At 42.6% G+C, this 14,260-nt stretch overlaps 1 protein-coding gene and 1 long non-coding RNA gene across 2 annotated transcripts in view; one reads left to right on the forward strand and one right to left on the reverse strand.

The window, feature by feature from the left end:
• The window catches only part of RAD51B (RAD51 paralog B), a 562,933-nt gene that overhangs the window by 164,780 nt on the left and 383,893 nt on the right, over positions 1-14,260 (reverse strand). The window lies entirely within an intron of this gene.
• Positions 5,216-6,086, forward strand: LOC115301880. Its single transcript, XR_003913338.1, has 3 exons — positions 5,216-5,351; positions 5,504-5,569; positions 5,979-6,086. It is a non-coding gene; the product is annotated as an uncharacterized LOC115301880 (long non-coding RNA).

Consider the following 14,260-nt stretch of genomic DNA (forward strand, 5'->3'; position numbering starts at 1 on the left):
TAGGACAATGATGGAGCCTTTCTGTCTAAACTATAGACCTTGGATGAGTCAGAAATTCTGGGTTTTAATCCTGGTTCTGTTAAGGGTTGCTGAATGCCCCGCTTTTAAGAAGACAGAGCCTGGAATTTTCCTGTGAGAAATTGTTAAGGTTCACTGAGTCCTTTCATCACCAAGGCTTGAGAGAAAGGCCCTGGAGTGGTTTTCACCAAACTCTCCTCTTGCTTCCCAACCATGACGGTGTCTGCCCCAACCCATCTGCTGCCTAGAGGCTGGGAGTGAGAAGGAAATGGAGTGGGGGCAGGAAAGTGGGGGAGGGCAGGAGAGGTGCAGTGCAGGGACAGAGTAAGTGCCACCAGAGCAGGCCTAGAGGCCCACACTCGCAGACTCATGCTTCTCCCCTGACAGCTCCCAATCCCAACTCCTTCCTGTCACTTCCAGCGTTGAAAAAAGATATCCAGTATTTGTTGTGAGGAAAAGTCAGACCAAATACTGTTGGAGTCTGAGCGTCACAGATCTGGTTTTACTATTCCCTGGCTTAATTTTGCCAAGGTCTGGAAAATTATAAATCATTCTATTATGAAAACATAATTATTTTTTTTCTTTAGCTGTCAGTTCTAGAATAAAGAGCTGATAAGGTTTTAGTATTCCAGCCTGCTTGAAGGTCTGCATGACAATTGGTTTCTGGGAAAATCTGAGAGGCTGTGGGGGATTTTCCTTTCAAAATATTTGTGGCAAAAGGACCAAACTTCAATTTGGCTGGAAGAAAACACTGTTGTGGGAGTCAGGCAACCTGCCCTTTATTTCTGGCTCTGTCACCAGCCTCCTGTGCAATTCTGGAAAATGTTCCTAACCTCTCTGTACCTAAAAAGCGTTGGATCCATAAAAGATATCAAGAAAAGAAACGTATAATGGCTTTAAATGTAGCAAGCTGATCATGAAAATGTTATACATTTCTTAAATTTATTTTTTTTTTAGTTTTATTTATTTATTTTGAGACAGAGAGAAAGAGAGTGAGAAAGAAAGACAGCATGTGGGCACGAGCAGGGGAGGGGCAGAGAGAGACTGAAAGAGAATCCCAAGTAGGCTCCATGCCGTCAGTGTGGAGCCCTACAAGCTCAAACTCATGAACTGCAAGATCATGACCTGAACCAAAATCCAGAGTCAGACGCTTAACCAACCGAGCCACCCAGGTGCCCCCATAATGTTATACATTTCAATTTGCATTACGATGAGTGTTCTACTTAAAATTCCACCTTCTGTTTCTCATCATCCACCCTTAAGAAATCCATTTTACACCGAACCAATTAGCAGCGGCTGAGGAAGAAAGAAGGAAAAAAAAATGAGGGACACAGCTTCAAATAATTTTGTATTTATGATGAGAATACATTCAAATCTCGATAAAAATTCACATCTCTTATTATGGACCTGGAGGAAAATCTCTGTTCTAGGTTTCACTGTGGAATTCACAGGCGATGCTCAGGAAACACTGTTTAGTAGGAGAGTCCCTCAGGGAGGAGAGTCCCTGACGAAGATATTGGCTCAGTATGAGGCCATGTAGATGAAGAGAAATGCACAAACACACAATCACACAGAGATTGACAATAATACTGCTTCTGTCTCATGTTAGCCATCGTCTAGATCAGCGAGTTCAGAGGAGATGCATTAAGTAAAACTGTGTCTGCCATTTGGTCAAATAAACATCCGAGAAACCTGTAGCACTGGAGGGCGGCTTTCTCTGTGGCCTACTTCTCCAGGGGCGCGCATGCAAGGGGACACAGTGGAAACCCTGGGCTGGCGGCCGCCGTGTAGGCGTGAAAAGCTCTGGTTCCACTGTTGACATGCTGTTCCACTGGCTCTGATGGGGCTGAGGTTAACACATGCTGGTTCCGGGTCTCAAATGGGTGACAGTTGTAATGAGGCCACAAACAGCAGCCTGGTGTACTGTTTCCACCTGCAGCCCAACCTTGGCGACATCCTGTCAGTGATCTTGGGCTTGTTGCAGGAAATAACATGCGCCATTGGTGAACTGCTACAGTGTGTTGTTACAGAGGCTTCTAAAGGTGCTTTTGCCAACTTGTGCAATTTTGCCATTAGCATGGGATCAAATAGACCTCTGGGCAGCCAGGTCTTGGAAACAAACAAGGTCAATTGCTGGACGACTCTGAGGCTCACAGATGTGGAAGAAACCTTTCCACCAGCCTTCACTGCGCCATATATCTCTTGTGGCCAAGTCGCTTTTGCGTGGTTTGTTTGGTTGTCCTCGCCCACTCCCTTGCTGCCCACTGAGCGCCACAGAAAGGCAGGGGAGGTGAATTTCCAACAGCCCCCTGAGTTTCTGCTGACCTTTTTAGGTGTTTTTGTTACTTGACGGTGCTTTCTATTCACGTGTATGCCTGGGCTCTGGGGATTCCCCTCCTTTTGATTTGCAAGAAGGGTTAGAAAGACACAGCTTTGTGATGGGTCCATCACAGGCGGCTGCTATTGACTGATTTCCCCTCCTTAGACTCATATGAGATCAAGAAAATACTTCTGTTGAGTCACTTGCTCCCAGGGGTCTGAAAATACAGCTCTTGGGGGAGTCCAGCCTGATAAACACCAACTCTGCTATTCTCCAGCCCCAGCTACACTTATAGTGGCTTATAGTAGGGAGGAGCTAAAACCCAGAGGGGCCTCTGATTTCACTCCACCTCTGAGAAGCCTCCAAAGGAGAATGAGCCAACACTAATTTGACTTTTGTGTTTCTATGCCACTAAGGCAAATGGCATTCCAACGGCTCTCCGAACTCAGTAACTGGGTACACTGCATTCATGTATCAGAGATCTATTCTATCTCCAAAGTGAATCTGTAGCATAAATTGAGAGCAAAGATCATTCACAACCTGTTTAAAAGGAAGTCAAAACATCTGCCTAGGAACAAATATCCAAGAGAGCAGCCTCATCAGATATGCCTTTGAACAAAAACTATTTATTTGGTACCCTCATAGAAGGGATATTGTGTAAGGTGTGTTTTTTATAAGGGGGGGCAAGGAGTTGGGAGCTGAAGCTATCCGTTTATATCCATACTTAAATAAATGACATCAACATACACAAACAATAATAATCTACAATTAAACAGAGTCAACATAAGAGAGACAGAAGAAGAATGGGCCCAGAACAAATACATTAAAATGGCTAAATATTTACATAGTGAGTGAGGACGGGCCTCCTTCCATGGCAATGCCCTTGGAGTGGAGATCTTTGATCGCGGTCACTAACAAGCCAACTCCCAATCATGTGCTATACAGGCCCATAAAGTGAGGTCCTGGCCAAGGGCAAATCACACTCAAGGCACAAGCCCCAATGTCAGATGACAAATAGGTTTTTAGAATCTCCAGTGTGTACCCTGGTGGCTTGGGAATGGCCCCCTGGGGTGCTGTCCTAAGAGGAAGTGTTAGGTTTTGGGTCAGGTATCTGAGTTGCTAGGGGGGCTGCTCAGAGACATAAGCTGCTAAATATAACTACTGAGGAGTGCTATCCTATAATTTTTTCCTTCCTCATTTTCCGTTGCCTATCTTGATGTTCACCTCTCATCTAATGTTATTAACAGGAATAATGACAGCATTTTGTGTCTGTATGATGCTTTATTTCCTTTAAATTTTTAAAAAACTGTTTACTTATTTATTTAGAGAGAGAGAAAGCAGAGGAAGGAGGGAGGGCGAGAGAGAGAAAGAATCCCAAGCAGGTGCCACACTGCCAGTGAAGAACCAGATGTGAGGCTTGGACTCATGAACCACGAGATCACGAACTGAGCCAAAATCAAGAGTGTGACCCTTAATCGACTGAGCCACGCTGGTGCCCCTGATGCTTTATATTTTTCAGACGATGTTCACAGAGTGGGCTCAGTTGATCCTCCCTGCCTCCTGAGGGAAGCTGGGCAGTAACTGAAGCAGCTGCTGCCTGTTAGGAGGGTGGGCTCCAGAGTGAGACCTCGGGGTTTCTGTCTCAGGGCCGCCGCCACCCAGCTGCAGCATTTTGGGTGGATTACTTAACCTCTCTGTGCCTCACTTTCTTCAACGGGGTAATGAGATAACAATTGTACCTGTTGTGAGGATAAATGAGTCAGCACAGAAAGCCCTTGAGATAGGGCCAAATTCCTAGCAGGTGCCTAACAGCTATTAGCTTTTTATTTTAGCTTTTTATTTATTAATCTGCACACGACAATTTTTCCAGTGGGGATACTGAGGTTTGTGACATCCTCGTTCTGTCGCTCTGTTTCTCATGGTTCACTCACTGAGGCTCTCATCCCCATGCCAAGTGCCCAAGCTAATATGTCCTTCTTTACTCTTCTTCGCACTTCCATCTTTGCTAGTTCAAATTCCACCTCTTCCATGAAGTCTTTCCCAATGATGCTAGCTGCAGCTAACCAATCTTCCAGTTCCTAATGCTCCCATTTTAGAATCAGTGCCAAGTAATTCAGTACAAGGATATTTTCTCTATGTAACATATGTTATTCTTACCTCTCTACCTGCAATGTAAATGTTCTGAGATTTCACGTGTTTTTGTCTCCCTGTCCCCATTCTAAAAGCGGGAAGAGGGGAGGGAAGAAACTAACGTCTACTTCCTGTGGATCCAACCCTGTACCAACTGCTTTACATACATTAGTCTATTTCATTCTCACACCTCAATGAGGCAAACATTATTATCCTAGTTTTGGAGATCCGAGGTAACTGAGGTTCAGAGACGTTGAGCAATTTTCTAAGACTCTGTAGCTAGCACACAGAAGAGCCAGATTCACACGAGGTCCATCTGGACCCCCTAGTGCATCCTGATTCCTCCACACAAAATGTTCTTGACATGAAAACTCATAGCCTCACGGACGTTTGTTGATCATTTCTTCAGCCCATGGCATTTGCTGGTATCAGACTGACCACGTGCCATGCTATTTAATGCAAAATCATATTAAAGGAAAACTGTACAAAATGTTTAAGAATAAGACAAACTTTCAGCAGCAAGAAGAAACCAGCTGGCTGTTAGAATGCCGTTTAGTAGAGTTGGAAACACTGAGTCTTCAGCCAGGGAGGAACCATGCTCCAGCAGGTATGGCAAAAGAAAAGACACAGGCTCCTGGATTCTATTTCTGTCTTGGCTGCGAACCTCTCTGCTAATATTTTCACTTCTGCTAAAATGTGATGACAAGAGTTTCAGAAGAAAGGTTGCCACATGAGAGCAGACCGAAAACAGGCAGCTAGCTGGTTAAACGAGGGAGAGCCACAAACAACACTGGGGTCTGGGCAAGGAGCTCACAGCTGGGACAAATTCCATTCGGGCAGTTATCTTTCCGGCTCCGTTTCAACTCACAGAGAACAGCACTGGGTATGCTGCAATCCTTAAATATAAATGATATTGGTATCTATGTTTTTAAATACCCTAAAAAGGCTATCTTCAGTTTACTTAGGATCCATGTGACCATTCAAGAAGTGTGATCTTGCTTTTCCACTTGAAATTATGTTTGCATTTCTTTGCAGACTGGCTACCCCACATGATGGTGAATCCACTGCCTCTTCACATGTTTGGTACTTGATTTACGAAAGGTACTAGTGCCGGTGCATTGTGGTGGAGGGCCTGGTCTTAGGTGAAGACCCAGCAGGGATGCAGGTGGTTGGGGCAGAGGTTTATTCTTGGTCCTTGACATCATCTAGCCAAGATCAGACGTGGAAGGACTGGTGACCTGGGTAGGTTTGCAGCCATGCCTGCAGTCATTTAAGGGGCATCATTATGATTCCCTTTGAAAAAAAGGAACATGGGACCTGTGGGCTATGGCTTTCCATTTCTGCATACCTGAAGTCCCCCTGAATTCAGAATCCTGGAGCTGTGGGCAAACCTTGTGGAAGACTTCCTGCTCCCATCCAGGCCTGGACAGGGATTGCCACTGCAAAGCAAACGCCCAGCTGCTTTGGAGTGGGAGAACAAGGAAGCTCTTCTCTGTCTGGTTATTTACAGCACAGCGTTCCTGCTCACGGACTCCTCTGCCCTCCCCGGGACCACACCGAAATGACTAAATCTGACTGTTACTCCAGTGAATCCAGTCAAATAAATAAGTCAATTCTCTTTAAGTTTGTGGTCTCAACTCCTTGTTGGTTTATTGCAAAATTAAAGGGCACACAGAGTAGAACCATCAATCAGTAACCAGCAGAGGAATAAGCTCTTTGTGGAATGTACTGAGAAGCAGGAAAGAAGAAGAAAAAAATGAAAGGAAACCTCATGAAATGGTCATTTGTTAGGAGAACAGAGGGGGGGAAAATCCACATTTAACATGCAGCATCATTTAGGAAAAGTCTTATTAAAGGTTTCCTATCTCACCAGGGGACCAAGCATAGGAACGCAAACAAAAATCCCTCAAAATGATCTGCCATTTATTAGTGCTGGTTTCTTGTGGGCTCTGCTGTATTCCACGGACACAGCCAGAGATTATGGGGCTGTGGGGCTGGAACAGTGACTCAGCAGGCTCAGGACGAGGGCAAGGAGAGGAGATACCACTATTGTTAATTATGAAACGAACCTAACTGGTCCCCTCTGCCCTTTATCCCAACGTGATGGTCACTTAGCGCCCTAAGATTAAAGCACCTACGTAGTACCATGCCTTATTTGGAATTTTTAATAAATGTGATTTGATGAAGTTAAAAACTGTAGAGCCAAATACAGTCCAGGGGAAGAAAACTAATACTTACTGAGTACCCAGTGGGTGCCAAACAGTATGCTCAATGCCTAATTTACATAGCTTGTTTTCATCCTTATTGCAACCCTGCATGGTAGGTGACATTATTCTCCCACTTTCGGGATTAAGTTATTCTGTAACTTGCATAGCTTGCAGCAAGCAGCCACATCCATGTGACCCCAAAATCACTTCTTTCAACCAGACACACCTATTCAAGAATGGCACCCAGAAAACTACTGTGGCGTTCTAAATCCTGCTGGAAGACATGAAATAGTAGTGAAAACAGCATCACATTAACTCACCGGTCCTATGTCTCCCTTGCACATTTTCTACCTCAAATAACTTCCTTTTCTAGACACGTGATATTCTTGACCATTTCACAAGAGAGGAAAGCAAGGTGCCCAGAGGTGGAGGGAACTGCTCACACTAGTAAGCAGAAAAGCCATTAGACCACACACGCGTGGCGAGATGTAGCTTCTGAAATAACTTGGTAACAGGGAAGCATCCCTTAGGTTGCTTTAGAAAAATGAAGGGGCTCTACACACACACTATACAAATACAAAATCCCATTTGAACCTCCTCAACATCTAGTGGAAAGGTAGGTATACTTCTTTCCACATCAGAGAGGAAAAGTGAGTAGCCTAAAGTTCACTACGGCACATAAACAGGCCCAAACTTAGGTCTACTGACTCCAGATCCCATGCTCTTTACACGCCTCGATTCTGAAGGAGAGTGCACCTCCCAGAGAGAGGCAGACTGATGGTAAAGGAAAAACTTCCATGAGAAAGCTGAGTCTCAATGTCTTTCTGAAACAAGGAGGAGCCGCTTGCAAACATTATGATGCCCAAAGCACTGGGATCTTGGTTTTATTTCCTCTCTCTACAGAGGTGACTATCAATAGTGTTAGAATCTCTATGCTCTCCCTGAAGGTGGTCCTCTGTTACTAATGTGAAACTATTCAAGTACTGGTTATGGTTTATTAGAAGTTTATTAGAAGTCCCCATTTATTAATTCAGCCAAGTAGTTCCTAAGAGAGGACAGTGGAAGCAAGAAGCGAGAGAAAGCTATATCTGGGGCTGGTAGGTTTGGGGCAAGACTGCAAGGGGTTAAAGAGTAAAGTGTATATTTATTGCTTCCCTTCCCAACCCCCGCCATCTTCTTTCTGCTGTGAACACCTATTGGGTTTTGTACACTCATCCTTCCCAACACAGCTATAGAGTGGAATCACTCCCGGACCTCCTTTCCCCAGCCAGCACCACCTTGAAGGGCTTCGAGAGCCGAAGACTCCATCCCTGAATCATCCACCACTACTCATAAATCCATACAGTCTTTTCTCCCCTTCCCTTTTTTCTAATGAGCTAGATCTTAATTTAAGTCTTTTGCTAACTTTTGCTACAGATCTTCATGCTACCAGGGAGGGCGCCAAGTAACATACCAACTACTCTAAAGCAGTGACCCTGGAGTGATGGGGGTGGGTGCTGGATCTAGTCTTCTGACTCCAAATTCCATGTTAATTCCTCCACACATTCTTTTCCTCCCTCTTCTGAAATAGACTATCTGGCTCTACATCTGACTGACAAGAGTCCCCTGTAGATATTTGATGCATAACTGAAATAGAAGCTGGATATCTGACAAAATAAAATTACTCAAGTCATTTTATTCAATTATTAAAATGCTGATAAATAGTTATTACATACTAACTATGGTCAAAACAAAGCAAAGATAAAACTGATGTTTTTCTGCTAAAAGCAAGAAGTAACATGAGTATGGAAACAAACTATAAAGAAAGAGAGCAAACAATCCTGGTCATAACGAGGAGGAAAAGAGAGCCCCTGGAGTCTAGAAGATGGGAAGAGATGGCTTCTCACTGGGGGACCCAGGGAAAGTGTCATTGATCTGGGCCTTGAAAGAAGGGTACGGTTTACTCTGAAAGTTCTGTGGAAGGTATTTATAAATGGCAGAAGACACCCTGATATTATGAGAATTTGAACTATAAAGTATTTTAGAGGAGGACCTTAAAGTCTGGAATACTGGAAGGCATTAGAAAGGTTACCAATCTGTATCAATATCAGACCAGGCATTTACACCAGGAATTCATTTGAATCCAAAGAGGTCTTTAAAAAGCATGGAAAAAGGCTCCTCCACCAAGAAACACCAGGACCTTGCAGGAAGGAGATGGAAAGTGCCTCTATAGTTTCATCCTGCCACTTGGCTCCTATGGGGCAGGTTCTTGCAGTTAAAATAATAATAATAATAATAATAATAATAATAATAACAATAATAATAATAAGTCAATTGAGAGAATCACAAGTGTGTGCATACACGTGTGTATGTTTTATATTGTAGTTAGAAGCTAAATTCTGCTAAAAATGTATCAAAAGGCACCAGTCCTGATACAGAGGAAAGGAAAAGCCCTAAGTCGTATGCAGCAGGGTTTAGGGAAAATCTTTATGAAAATTTCTTAGCAACTAGGGGAGTGACAACTAAAACACAATAGCAACCAAAAAGTCCTCAACTGACGGTGTGTCCTATGTCCATTCTGGTAGCTTCCCTCTAATTCCCTCACAGGCAGAAAAGACCCCTTTCGACTGCAGAGTTTTCCCACCCTAGAGAAAGACATTAGAAACTAAAGCAGAGTTTTCTAATTTGTTCCACTTCTTCAAAATTTTTTTTCCCTGCCAATTACTTTTCAACCTGACTGACAAGAAAGCTTTCCACTTTTCTGTTTCTGTTTTCTAAGCCAACAGCAAAGCTCAACTAGAGGTTCACATAAAAATATTAATCAATATAACATACCAGCATATTACTTTAATGTGAATTCAGCCACTTATTTGGTAGTACTTGGAGTTAAACTGGAGTCAAACTAGGTAATCAGCATTTACTGGCTCAGAACTGAATTGCACAATGAAAGGACAGAATATGTACCCGATAAAATGATGGCTCTAGGTAACTTTCATCAATGATGAAAATTTGATAGAGATGATCAGATACCTTCATCTGAACCCACTAGTCAATTTAATCACCATTAAAGGTGGTACAACAGGACATTATTGTTTTATGCCATGATAAATAAGAAGTAAACAGCACCACCTATAGTATATTTTTCCTTAAAAAAAAAATCTAAGCCCTAATCTAATTACCACTCATTTGTAGGATACAGAACAATTCAAATGATGCCATGAAGAAACCATCCACCAAACCTAGAATGTTTGGCGCTCTACATCCAATTTCTCCAACAAATCAACATCACAAACAAAAGTGGGGTGAAGGGGGTGCTGTTACAGAATAAAAGAATGTTAGGGAATATAACAACCAAATACAATTTGTGGACTTTATTTAGGTCCTTATTCAAATTAGCCAACTTTAAAAGGACATCTTTGAGACAATCAGGGAAATTCGAATAGAGGCTCAGGATTGGATGATATGACTTACAATTTTGCTAGGTGTGGTGAAGGTACAGCTGTTATGGTTTCAAATGCCCTTATTAATTTAACGATGGACAATGGGTGGGGAAGTATATCCCAAAGGGAAATTAAAAAATACAAGAAAGGAAGGGAGGAAAGCAGGGAGAGAGGGAGAGATGAAGGAAGGAGAAGAAAAGGAAGTAACATAATCATGGTACATTTTGTAGCTCTCCATAAATACTTACATTGGCACAATAACATAAATGCTAAATACAGTTTTAGCTAAATATTAAGATAAGACCACACTGGAAAAAAGGGAAAAGTGAAACTGAAAGGGAGAATGGGGACTCAATGGTCATCTTTCATAGAATTGTCTTCAATTAAAACATCAAGAAATAGCAATTCAAGTACATCATTTAGAAGTAGGGAGGTAGGGGCGCCTGGGTGGCTCAGTTGGTTAAACATCTGGCTTCAGCTCAGGTCACCATTTCACAGCTCCTCAGTTTAAGCCCCATGTCGGGCTCTGTGCTGACAGCTTGGATACTGGAGCCTGCTTCAGATTGTCTTTCTTTCTCTCGCAAAAATAAAATAAAACATTAAAAAAAACAAAAAAGAGGGAGAAAACTAGCAGAATCAACAACTCAGCAGTTTGAAAATGGTTGCTCCCAGAGAGTAAGAATCAAAGGGGAGAAGCATTTGGTGCAGGGAAATGCTGTTTTTTGGTTTATTAGATTTATAAAGTATTATTAGATTTATAAAATAATATACATGTTTTACTTTGATGGAAAGTAACATTTAAATTTTTAAAAATGCACCAGAAGCATGTGAGGAGGAAGTTAGTCAAAAACCTAATCCAAAGGATGCCCAGAGAGGCATATGTTGGCTGTGTGGATTGAAAACTCAGCTGTGACTCAGGTGAGAACAAGGACCACCTGGCAGGTAGACCTGGGCTGTGGAGACCGAGGCAGTAGGCTAACGGACACCCACCATCATTGTCCGAATCACATAGCTCCCTTATTATCCACTCCATACCTAATCAAGTAACCTTCCAACAATTTGCTTTCACATTTAACTTGCTTTGAGAGGGAAATGTGCTAGTTAGACCAGCATGTCTATCCAGTGCATAGAACAGCTTTCTTTATCACTGTCAAATTAACAATTTATAGCCCAGTCTGGCCTGGGAGCTTTGGGACCATGAACAGAGTCAGGTCCACACGAATGTGATAAGCTCTAGGCTAAAATTTAGCCCAGGCCAGATCACCAGGTAAAGTCCACCTTGAGAGACCTTCCTGACTGGGCTGGCAACTTCCTTCTGGGGACTCCTCACATTACCCTGAACACCCTCACAACAACACGGTTGATCCCTAACATTTCCCTCCTTACACGAAATAATTGAGAGGCAACTGTACTTATTCACCTCTAGGAAGACACAGTGGATACCTGGTGCCTCTTTTCAGCAAAGATATTCTTTACCACATGCTTTCAGGATCCCACAGGACACTATAGACAGAAGCTGAAGTTCCTGGGCTTTCAAAATATAGAACGTGTTCACAAACTTAAAATATTACAGTACCAGATTTTTTTTTTTAGTAAATGACATAATAAACATCTTTTAAAGTATTCTTTAAGATACTTTTAAAGTAGCTCATTTGATCCTCACAAAACCCTATAGTGTAGAACCTTTTTTTTTTTTTTCTTGGTCTGTCTGTCTACGTACCTACCTACCTACCTATTTACAAAGGTGGAGACAAGGTACAGTGAAGTTGACTAACTTGGCCAGGACACAGCAAGACAGAGCACGGATTCATACCCGAGCCATACAATTAAAGGGTCTGGTTGAGGTGAAGTGTCTTCCTGAGACTCACACAGCAAATGAGCAGAAGAGGGAAGAGACATCTCTTACAGAAGGAAGTGGAAGCCAATGGAAACCCTGAGATATCACAATCTCCCCAAACCACAGCTTCTAGAGCCAATTTCATTAGCTCTGAACAAGCTGACTAAACACCCAAGTTACATAAAGTCCTCCCAATGATCACCTGGTGGGGCAGAACTCCTGTGGCAACTCAGTCTTCCAAAAACCCAAAATAACTTCTGAAATCATAACAGAACTATCTCATTATGGAACAAAGAAAAGAATATGGCACATAAAAATTGTTCATCATTCTATTTTCAAGTTGAAACAAATATCTCACAGGGATAACAGGTATTTGCTTTACCTCCTCTGGAGAAGAGAGAATTCGAGAAAAATGCTGACATTAATTTAGGAGGTTCCCAAAGTTCTAAGATTGTTCTTTTTTCAAACGTACTATTTATTGAGCAGTTACTCCATATGAGCAACAGGGCTAACTTCAAAATGATCATCACTGTTCTCAAAATAGTTCAAGTTAATGGATCCCTTACTATAAACTGGTCAGTCTGCTAAGCCCTACTCATGGATTACCCCGCTTTAATCCTGACCACTGTCCTATTAAGTCATGCCACAGTATTATACCCATTTTACAGGTAAAGAAAGTGAGTTTACAGAGTTCACAAACACAGCAAAAGGTAATGGAAGAGCCAGAACTTAAAGTTAAAGCCCAGACCCCAGATCTACTGGAATGCAAAGTCTTGCCTCTTGGTCACCATGCTATACAGGAAGATCAGTGCTATAAGCCCTATTTTACAGATGAGAAAACAGAGGCTCAGAGAGGTTAATTCGCTTTCATTAGTGAAAAAAAAATTTTTAACATTTATCTTTGAGAGAGGGAGACACAGAGTGTGAGTAGGGGAAGGACAGAGAGAGAGAGAGAGAGAGAGAGAGAGAGAGAGAGAGAGAGAGAGATACAGTATGTGAAGCAGGCTCCAGGCTCTGAGCCAGACATAGGACTTGAACTCACAAACCGTGAGATCATGACCTGAGCCAAAGTTGGACGCTCAATCGATGGAGCCACCCAGGTGCCCCAAGGTTAACTCACTTTCTAAAGACACACAGCTGCTAAGTGGCAAAGCTGGGATTTAAATCCAGGCTCATTTGCCTCCAAAGCCCAAGTTCTTTATCATTACACTATATTAGTTCTCCTTTCACTGGGACTTTGGCTTATTTATTCAAGGAATATTTACCAAAGGCTTAATTATGCACTGGGAACTGTTCTAGGCACTTAGGCACACAATGTGAATAAAAGAGCAAGAAATTGTTGCCCTGTGAAGTCTGTATTCTACCAGCGGAAGGCAGAAAATGAATATAAGAAGTGGTAAGTTACATAGTATGTCAAAAAGTGATATTTTCTACAGGAAACAAATTAGAGTAAGGGGATTTGGTATAATGTGTGGAAACAAGTTGCAATTTTAAACAGAGTGGGCAAGAAAGGCTTCATGGAAAAGGATAAATAGAAATATAGACTTGAAACTGAGGACGGCAGGCATGTGGCTATCAGTCAGTCTGTATCTCCTCATCAGAAATCTTGAAAGAGAAATCCTCCAACCTTTTAATATTTTATCTCATGTGGAAATACCAAGAAAGCAGAAAAGTTAAAAAACCAAGGACCTTTGCTTTGCCCTTAACTTGCCAAAACTGTATCCTGCCAAGGTGATAAGAAAATATGCACACGGCTCATCCACTATTACGGATGGAAATGGTAAGGGTGGGTGCCTGTGCCCAGGCCAGGGTGGGGGGAAGCGCTGAGAATTTTATTTACCAAGAATTAGCTCCAAAGATACATGGTCTTTCCCAGCAGTCAAGCTCTAGGTCTACAGATGTTAGCATTATACAACCATTCCCATAAAACTGCTCTGTGTGACAGCCAAAGACCAGCTGAACCCCTGTAACCCAAATGTGATATCTCCAGAAAAACCAACAAGGCAAGCTATGTTGCACTTTCCACGAGTACACAAGGCCCAGGCCTGCTCATTATACTGCCAGGGTCATGCAGGAGTTCAGCCTCTGACTGTGGGAAGTTACAGAGATAATCTCTCAAAATCCAAATAAAAATAGAATTCCTCTCTCAGGAAAATCCTGAGAACTCACCCTGCTAGTCCGGACTTTCTGATAAGAAATGGCTAAAGCGAGGCACTCAATTTTGGTACTAGGCCTTCTCTGTAAATGGTGCCTGGGTGAACCATCTTCCCCTTCCTCTTCACAAGCACACATCTCTGGCCGTATCTGAAGGCTCAGCAATATATAGATC

Source organism: Suricata suricatta, chromosome 9, assembly GCF_006229205.1.
Source record: "Suricata suricatta isolate VVHF042 chromosome 9, meerkat_22Aug2017_6uvM2_HiC, whole genome shotgun sequence".
Lineage (NCBI taxonomy): Eukaryota > Metazoa > Chordata > Mammalia > Carnivora > Herpestidae > Suricata > Suricata suricatta.